This window comes from Pholcus phalangioides, unplaced genomic scaffold, assembly GCF_987345545.1.
Source record: "Pholcus phalangioides strain wild (caught in Gottingen) unplaced genomic scaffold, Ppha-v1.0 ptg000004l_1, whole genome shotgun sequence".
NCBI classification, from domain to species: Eukaryota; Metazoa; Arthropoda; class Arachnida; order Araneae; family Pholcidae; genus Pholcus; species Pholcus phalangioides.
In genome coordinates this window covers 40,395,440-40,405,729 of record NW_028301597.1, presented here as the reverse complement: position 1 = coordinate 40,405,729, position 10,290 = coordinate 40,395,440, and the positions used below count along the sequence as shown (strand labels likewise).

At 34.2% G+C, this 10,290-nt stretch overlaps 1 protein-coding gene across 2 annotated transcripts in view; it reads right to left on the bottom strand.

Annotated features, from left to right (window-relative positions):
• Positions 1 to 4,381: 4,381 nt before the first annotated feature.
• The window catches only part of LOC149087587 (uncharacterized), a 60,718-nt gene continuing 54,809 nt past the window's right edge, over positions 4,382 to 10,290 (bottom strand). For both annotated transcript variants that reach the window (XM_089231516.1, XM_089231515.1), the window contains exon 24: positions 4,382 to 10,281. The gene's annotated coding sequence lies outside the window, so the exon portion shown is untranslated. The remainder of the gene's footprint in view (positions 10,282 to 10,290) is intronic.

Below are 10,290 nucleotides of genomic sequence, written 5' to 3'. Positions count from 1 at the left end.
TTTTTTCTCAACCACCTCGTTGATAATTTTGCCTGTTGTGGCGTTGTATTTGTATTTGTGAAGAAGCCACGGGCGGAAAATTTTTGAGAACCACTGCTTTAGGATATTGAACTGTGGGTATAACTCCCATATGTACGGGGTGATTATAAAAAAACTATCTCGACATATGGGCCCCTAACTATCATGCCATTCACAGAAACTGAATGAAATTTTGGCAAAAGGTATTTTGATGTATGCGCTCAGGAATGATATGGAAAACAACAGTGTCACTCTAACAGTTACGGTTACAATGAGAAAATTTCGAAAATATCAAATGGCAACACCAAGTTTTTTGTATTGGAATGCGATCTCCATACTGAAAAACACTAAATAGCGTTGGAATGGCACCTGTAGCACGAAAATCCCCGGAGCTAGGCAAGGAAAAAGTAAAAAGGCCGTACACCAGAGCATTAATGTTCGTTTCATTCGTCACACCGTTTCTTCGGCTGAGATCCCAGCCTGATTAGTCCTCCACAAGGTCATGTGGAAACACAATAAAATGCTTTATTTTATGCTGCTTCTCTGTCCTTATTGGTTGTCCTCACTTTTAGCCTATCTACCGCCGGTGATTTTCATGCTACAGTTGCCGTTCGAACGCTATTTAGGGTTTTTCACAATGGAGATCACTTTCCAATACAAAAAACTTGGTGTTGCCATTTGATATTTTCGAAATTTTCTCACTGTAACCGTAACTGTTAGAGTGACACTGTTGTTTTCCATATCATTCTTGAGCGCATACATCAAAATACCTTATGCCAAAATTTCATTCAGTTTCTGTGAATGGTATGATAGTTAGGGGCCCATATGTCGGGATAGTTTTTTTATAATCACCCTGTATATAGTTTGTCATTGATCAAACAAAGTAGCCAATTCTGGAAATCTTTGAAGCTATAATTTATATTTAAGAGAGCGAAAATTTAATATTAAAAAGTCACATGTTTAAATCACAAAAGGATAATCATAAATTGGTGATTCCATTTCAAAAGTTGAAATTGCTGAAGAAATTGTTTTCATTCGTGGTAAATTATTGTCATTAAGATAAGATCAAAACAATGAAGTCCAATGGATTTCTAAAAATTTTCAGTTTGCTCTTTGCATACATGGGTATAATATTTTTTACTTGTATAATATATTTTTTTCACAACATGCTTTGTCAGAACAGAGGCCTACTTATTACTTTTAGTTACAGTTATATTCGTTAGATTAAAAAATCGAAATCCAAAATCTACACCTTGATAATATTTCTTCATTTCTTTCAAACCGAGCACAACTCGGGTCTATCACCATCTATGGGCGATTTACTACCTAGTGAGTTGTGCCGGAAGTTAACTGTGTGTGCCTAACAGTCTGAGTGCGTATCTATTGTGGTGTTTGATTTTTCAGTGCTGCCATCTATATATTTCAGGAGGGAAGTGATGTGTTATGATTGAATTACATTTGTACTGTTTGAGGGTCTGTTGCTCTCTGTGGTGAGACTTTTTAAAGTGGAGATCGGCTCGCATCTTGAAGTTGGGAACCTTTTTTCTTTCTTTCAAACCGAGCACAACTCAGGTCTATCACCACTTATGGGTGATTTACTACCTAGCGAGTTGTGCCGGAGGTGTAACTGTGTGTATACCTAACAGTCTGAATGCGTATGTAGTGTTGTGTTTGATTTTTCAGTGCCGCCATCAACATTTCAGAAGTGAAGTGAGTGATGTGTTATGATTGAATTACATTTGTGCTGTTTGTAGGTCTGTTGCGAGACTTTTTAACGGGGAGATCGGCTCGCATTCGTGCCTTGAAGTTGGGAACCACAGAAAACAAACTTCAGCCGACCACCACTATGGCGACGTTGGGGTTCGAACCCGGGTCCTCGCGATGCGAGTCCGTCATTATGACTACTCGACCACCATAGCGGCGAAGTTGGGAACCATAGAAAACTAACTTTAGCCGACCACCATTGTGGCGATGGTGGGGTTCGAACCCGAGATCTCGCGACGCGAGTCAGTCATAATGGCCACCACAGCAGCCCTTTATAACATTTACAATAACTTTGCAATCTGGAATTTCCAATTCTGACAAAGTTCAAAAAATGAGATCACTGCTCATGTAAAAAAAAAGTGACTAGGAAAAAAAATCTCATGAGGAATAAACTGCAATAATTTACCAAGGAATGCAAACACAGTGCCAATAAGTATTGTGCAGGCGGAATGGGGGGGGGGGGGGGTTAAGGACCAAATATGACATTCCCTGATATCTAGTGTCATCAATGATGATTAGGGGATACGTAAATTTCGTATTTACGAAACAACCGCGATAAATGCGAAATTTGCAATTTTGACGAATAAAATGCACAAATTTGAATTTTTACTAGTTTTCTACGAAATCTCGATCATTTAAATTTTATCGTTAATTCTTCCGTGTGTTTCCAAGCTATAATTGACACCTTAGGGGCCGTTCAAGTATTACGTCATCATCGATTGGGGGTTTCCGATTTGCTGACTTTTGATGACAAGGGGGGAGAGGGGGGGTTGGATAATGCTTACGTCATCAAGCACCCTTTATGGAAATATGAATTGGATTCAGAGGGGCAGAGCTGATTACGAAATTTTGCTGACAACGGGGGGGGGGGGGTGTCAAAAATGGCTAAAAATTTGCTTACGTAATACTTGAACGGCCTCTTAGAAGAATACGAAAATAAAGGATCTAGTATCAGACTTCGCGCGTTACATGACTGCTTCAAATTATTAAAAACACTTCTTGGGGACAACATTTTGCACTACAAATGCTGGCCGCATAAAGTGAATCTTGTGGGTGACGCATTCATTCAAGAATTTAATTCTGTTGTGACCAAGACACGAATATAACTTGTTTTGCACTCAATAGAAATGAGCAATGCGTATTTAAGCTACCAAAAAGAAAAAAAGGTATCACTGTGTAAGTAGGCTATTACTAGCAGCAAAATTCTTTCCGACGCCTGTAGTAACCAGGCAGAATTCGTGGTTAAAATGTGTCATTCATCTGAGCGAATATCATATATTGCTGCTTTTCTCAATAAATATGAAGACGATTACTCCAGCATGTTTCTTAATAAATTTCGACAGTAAAAGCTTCTAAATACGGGTTCAGTTGACTTCCGTTTCCGAGTTCTATAGGAAAATTATGCTAATCTTCGCCTGTAGTAACCAGGCAGAATTCGTGGTTAAAATGTGTCATTCATCTGAGCGAATATCATATATTGCTGCTTTTCTCAATAAATATGAAGACGATTACTCCAGCATGTTTCTTAATAAGTTTCGACAGTAAAAGCTTCTAAATACGGGTTCAGTTGACTTCCGTTTCCGAGTTCTATAGGAAAATTATGCTAATCTACAATTTTGAAAGGATCAAACTTTCCATTCACACGTTTTGTGGAGTAAGTTCGTAGATTTGAAATCTGTTGGGCTCAAATTTCAAGGGCATTTTTACAATAAAAAAAACTGACAAATGAGTACAGTAGAGTCTCGCTTATCTGACATAAACAGAAACGACATAAAGCGGAATGTCGGATAATACGGAGGTGTTAAGGAAAAACCTATTGAACGTCAAATTATGTTATAATTTTACACATTACGAACCTAATAATCATGTTTACAGCAAAACAACAGAAAAAATTAAGTAAGAAAATGAACTTACACAGTTACAGAATGTTCTGAAGTTAAATACAGTACTTAAAAAGTTTAGTTCCGTCATGATTTAAAGAAATTTTTGATCGTAGTCTGCTTTCCTGACAAGTGTCGTTTTTTCCTTGCCAAATCTCGCCATCTTTGTAGCATCATTATGTCGATTGTTCTTGTTGCTCAATGTATTTAATTGCAGTTTCTATGAAATTTCGTTATGTGAAATTCTGAAAGCTCAACAGTTGGTGCTTGATCTTTTTTTTTTTTTTTTTTTTGCTGTGGGACGTCGGATAATACGGAAGGTCGGATAAACGAGACACTACTGTATGTTGGAATTGGTGAACGGCATAGTATTCTGCTGAAGACACAGGCAGCAGAAAAGAGTTAAAATAAATTGACTTTACACATGACATAGCATTTCTAGCAAGGTAGGGGGGGGGCCTCAGAAAAATCATTATAGCCGAGGGCCTATGACACATGCTATTTTTTTTTTAATATATTTTATTTCTTTTTTTAAATTTTTATTTTTTTGTGAAGAAATAAAAAAAAATTTTGTGAATACAAAATTTCTAACCTGAAATTTTTTTTGTGAATAAATGCGAAATTTATGTATCCCTAATGATGATCAATAGATAGTACGACAAACAGTAGCACAAAAAGCAAATGAGTCTGAAAATTTTTTTTACAGGTGAGGTGCACTCTTCAATTAGCACTTTAATATTGGATTCAATTAGTACATCCCATTCACAAATAAGCCCATTTATGTAATTAAAGAATACAGTAATAAACAACAAAAATCGACAAATATTTGCAAATATTTTTTTTTATTCATGCTTATAATACACATATGAAATAGAATATTTTAAAAACACGATGAAACTGGAAAACTTCTTTAACTCATAAACTTACTCGACTCCTTTAACAGCGAACAAAGATTCCAAACACAATAACATTCAAACTAGAAATGAAGGTTCTAAAAGAAACACATACAGTGATAACGTGAAGTCAATAAAAATGATGGAAAAGTACAAAAAGTTCAGTTCTTGAGTAATAAATTAGCATCCCCAATTAATATCAATACAACATGGAAATGGAAATACACAACACTGCGTTATGATTTTTTCAACAATCAACACATGCAATGTTTTCACATTTAACTTTTTTCTTGAGCAATAAAACACTGCAAAAACATTGAAAACACATGTGTATTTGCAAGTTTTTTCTTTCTATGTTTTACATCAAGCTGCAGAAATTGGCACTAAACTTCCAATCTGGGCAGACTTTTAATATAAATACAGACAAGTTGAATAAAAAAATAGCACAAACACAAAAAATAACACTAGCATTACAGGAACCTTAAAATAAAAATGATTAAAATTCTGAACACATTTCAGCGTAAATAACAAATACTGCATATTTTTAGAATATTTATCACATGAAAATCAATGATTCATACAAGCTTGGTTTATCCGTGTTTTATCGAGGTGACATAATCATGACATTCACAATATGGTTTCAATTCAATCGGGTGGGGACCCAATTGATCTCTTTTGCCTTTTCCCTGTATTCTCCAATGAAATATAGATCAGTTGTCCCCGACCCTGTGCTCATAGATGCCATGCCATCCCTCCTTGGTGCCCAGGAATGACTAACAACTATGCTAGAATTAACGAAGTAGCCATTTTTGAATTTCGACTTTTGCAACTTCCCCGCTCACAAAAAATTACATATGCACTCATCGACACACAGGGGTTGGGGACCACTGATACGGACAATCAAAACACACAATATCCATATTGAAAAAAACACAATATCCATATTGAAAAAAACACAATATCCATATTGAAAAAAACACAATATCCATATTGAAAAAAACACAATATCCATATTGAAAAAAACACAATATCCATATTGAAAAACAGTCTATTGTGAAAATAAAAATCTTTTACCCACTGGTTTGCAGAAGTGGGTGAGATGGCTTCATCACCTCATGTTAGACAATTCTATTTTTTTTTTCTTATTAAGATAATGTAATCATTACATATTCCCAAGAGATATTTACAATCTGTCAAGGGAATTTGTTAGTGTGTTAGTAGACATTCATGCCCGAACTAGGATTCAAACCCAGGCCTGCGCAGTCAGAAGTTAGCTCCCTTTCTCCTTCTTTTCTAGAAGAAGCCAAACATGCCAGCTGTCACTGAAAAGAGATTTTTGATGTGTAAATCACTTCAACTTAACCCTTAAATCAGTGTTTCTCACAATGTGTATCACAGCTCCTAGGGGCAGTGCAGCGAGCTGGAAATATTAATTGGTGTGACTATTTGTTTTGAAGTGGTTCAGGCAACAGTTCCTTAACAAAAGCAACATACAATAGACAACATACAATGTTTTAAAACTTCTGTGTATTATCAAGACTAACTAGCTAATCCGTGTTTTGTGTATCACCTATTTTATGATGATCTCTTCTGGAATAGGATAGTGTTGATGTTTTCAGTGAGGGTTCTGCAACTTCTATTTGCCTCCATCCATCGGGAAGGTTTGAAATTGCACAAATGATGGGAACATGGGTGCATCTGGTTGTTGGGGTTCAGCGTTTGTTTTATAAGTAAAAATATCTACTAACCTATTCTGGGGAGTTGTAGATGAGCTATGAATCAGGCAAGAGAGCCGCAGGTGACAAGAGCTTGAGAGCCTCTGCCTTAAATGCTTGATTTTTTTCAAGCTGTTAACTTTTTTCACAGTTATATAATGATACATATTAAAAGCAGGAAAAATCATTTTAAAAAAATCTATTTCGAATTGCACTGCTTATACAAGGCCTTACTGAAGATGTACAAAGCCTCAAAATCCCTCATAAAATTAATTTATTGAAGTAATATTACTTTTGAAATATAGAAATCTTCTTTGTGATTCAAACAAAGGAAAAATTCCGACTTCAAACTTCAAGGTAAAAAAAAGAAATGCAAACAAAACATTTTAACAAATTTGCAAAAATCACAGCCACACACGCTCTGTAACAACAACAAAAAGTTGTTTATTAATTGGGACACCTACCAGCAAATTATAAATATAAAATGGAAAGAATATGGCCTCACCTATGTGCAAAAGTGATTCTGTACTTTTATCTTCAAACTGGCTGCAATAATCAACATCTATACATAAATAAATAACCCTTTGCACATATTCACATACTTAATCCTTTCAGTGACAATCCTGAGATATTTCGTCAAACTTGATCTGGTTTATTTCAGTCACCCCCAAATATCTCGGGTTCTTAACATGCTTTTATTTATAATGTGACAGTTATAATGCAGATCAAGAAAATTTTAAAAACCGCATTAAGGGTTACAGAAAAGAATAGAATCGTCCAACATGGTGTGTCATGATTTAGCCAAGTCTCATCGCATACTTAGAGGACTATAGAAGAGTATCTGGTACTGAAACTAATTGAAATCTGTTGAGAAATATCAATAAACAAATAAACCTAAGTAAATATTGGGTCTTTGGAAGAGTTCAATCACAGATGTTATGTTAGAGAGCTAAAGTGTAAAAATAATTTTTGAAATTCATACTGAGTTTTCTTTTTTAAGAAAACTTTCATCAGCTTAAGTTTAGAACTTTATGAAACAAGCAAAATATAGTCAAACTCTCGGTTATAATGTACCATATTTTATAATCACGTCAAAGATTCTGATAATTTTGACATTATAACCAAGGTGTTGAGGTGTCATTGACTTTTCAAGATTTTTTTTGGTGAAAAATATAATCAGATGCAATCCAATAGAGTGTAAGAAATTGATATTTAGTTTTGATCAGGGTAATTGGGTTCATAATTTGATCAGGAAAACGAGGGAAATTGGGAGATAAATATGAGATATTGCCAACTCTCATTAAAAATATTTCCAATCGTCAGCAAAAACCCTTGGTGAGAAATCCAGTGCTCAAACAATCTGCAGCGATTCGCAATGTGCTTCAGGGGGAAAAAAGCAAACATGGTAAATAAGTGATGCGAATATTTGTAGTCATATTCATTATAAAAAATTTATTAATTATGTAAATTACCTTCATTCCTGATTCTAGTAAACATTAAGAATTTATGTGAGCTTCCCCGTAACAGCTCATGTCGATAAAGAGCAAGTCGGGGTGTCAAACTATTATTTTTCAACATTAGGCGTCAACAGAATAACAGACAAACATTGCCTCAATATAATAAGCTTTACTTCTAGGAATTTCTTGGGAAAATGCTGCACAAGGAAAAAGCAATGAAAAAATGTGTGGTTATAACAGAGTTTATGAGAGTTTCACACATTAATGTTAGAAGAAAGGTTAATTAGCATTATTCTCTAACTATGGGATTCAGCCGAGACCACAAATTATTGAAATTATAGCTAAGGCATCATTACAACCAAGGTAGTTATACCTGAGTTTGACTGTATTTACTTAGCAATCGATAAAAGATATGGTATGGCAAACCAGAATATAAATACTTAAAAAAACACTTTTTTCCAAAATACTTTTTAGAGCTGATTTTTTCAACATTTGCTGTGTAAACAAGACAAAACATCACAGAGACTGGCCCTCATAAACATTGAACTTAATAAAATATGGGGGGAGACCAGGAGCTAGTTAGCACAAGGGGCAAAAGTTGACACATGCAGCTTCTCTTTTCTAACGCAATGAGCACTGAGTGCTAGTATTGCCACTATCAAGCTACCTGAGGATGTTGCATCATCCATTGTAGTTTCAGTGTGATGGGAGCTCCCAGAGAAGAATTGCAGCCAGTTTCCTGATTTCCTACCAGAAAATTTTTTTTTAAAGTCCATGAATATATTGAGATGCTTTCAACAGTTGTGATGGGTAGAGTGGTCAATAACATTTTGTATTCAAGTGCTGAGATGCTTCATGAAACTTTTGTGGAATAGTGAGATAGCTTTCTTGTGTTAAGATGTAAAGAGTCATGCTTGTACAAGTTGGCATCCCAGCTGAGGGACATGTTGACATTGAACACGAGTCATATATCAACTTACCAGTTTGGTATAAAAACAACAAAATTGTGCAAAAATTACAACCACCAGTTCAAAAGAGCAATCAACCAACTTTCTTGGTGGACACAAAGCTTTAAATTATGGCTTCCTCTAGTTCTTTATTTATTTATTTTTTTGTAACTTTTCTTTTTACATTTGTTTTCTGCTTCGAAATATTGAGTGCTTAACATGCACATCATTTTTTTCTGCATTTTCATATTGAAATAAGAGTTTTGCAGTTGCTAACTTGTGCTTATTCCTCAGATCCTATTTTAATCATCTTGCTATGCCAACTTACCCCAGACATAAGTTGTTACCCCCAATGGCAAGTTGGCAGTTTTCAACAACTTTTTTAACAGATTTGATGAAATGAACATATAATTTTATGTGATATTTTCTTCATTAATTTGTTGTACAGGGGTACCGCTATCCACAGAAAATTGGTCATATTTGCTGTAAGTATTATAGGAAAGAATAGAAAAATGAAAAGTAAAAACTATGCCAACCAGCCCTGGTCTCTCCTAACATTGACAAAAAAAATCATTTTATACTTCTATATACCACATGTCAGCTGTCCAAAAAACAAATATTTCTACAATAATCAGTAAGTTCATGTTATCTATTGTAACAGGCAATGCCTAAAAGTGAAACAAATCAATAGCTATATGAACTGGAATGTGAACTGTTGTTTCAAAATTAAGAAAGGAACAATGAATACATTGAATTAGTGTAGAGCATAGAAATAAAATTACAAAATGATATGAAAAAGGTATGGAATTCTCGGTTCATATCTTAGTTTCATTCAATCAGTACAAAAAATAAATCAGCCAATCCAAGAAAATACCTTTGATATTAATATTTCAATGCCAGCATAAGTCAGAAATCACAATGCTTGTATGCATGTATACAATATTTTAAAAAGTTAATGGCATTGAAAATGCTTCTATCATAATTCAGAAGAGTTTAAAAGAAGCATAATTAAGAAAAGAAAAAATATCAGTTTGTTTTTCAAGAGCTTATAATATACAGATATACAGAAAATATAATAGAAAACAAATAATATCAAGGCAATAATAGTACTCTCAAGGATTAGGAATATGATTTCTGAAGAGTAACAAATATTGACTTTGACATATAAAAAAACTCCTGACCATCCGTGTATTAACCTCATGAAATAACACAGTAATTTTACACATGATGAATATTTTGAAGCATATAAAAAAAACTATTCTAAACTCAGATAAATTGCACTTACAAATGAAATTCCTTGAGTGGATTTTTTTTATCTATAAGAAATTGATTTTTAACAAGAAACGACATTTTATATACACAGAAATATTTACAATAACAATTGAGACAATAATAACAATATACAATAAGGAAACAGAAGTACAGAAAAAATTTGTGTTCATGGCAGTGAAAATGAACTTGAGAGTTTAAATTCTCCAATGCAATGTTAACAAAATAATGACATCTCACACATGTACACATATATATACACATGAATAGTAATATCATGGAGTTGTGGAACTTGAAAACAATTATGACAACAGTTTACTTTTTACGATCGTTCTTCACTGAAATAA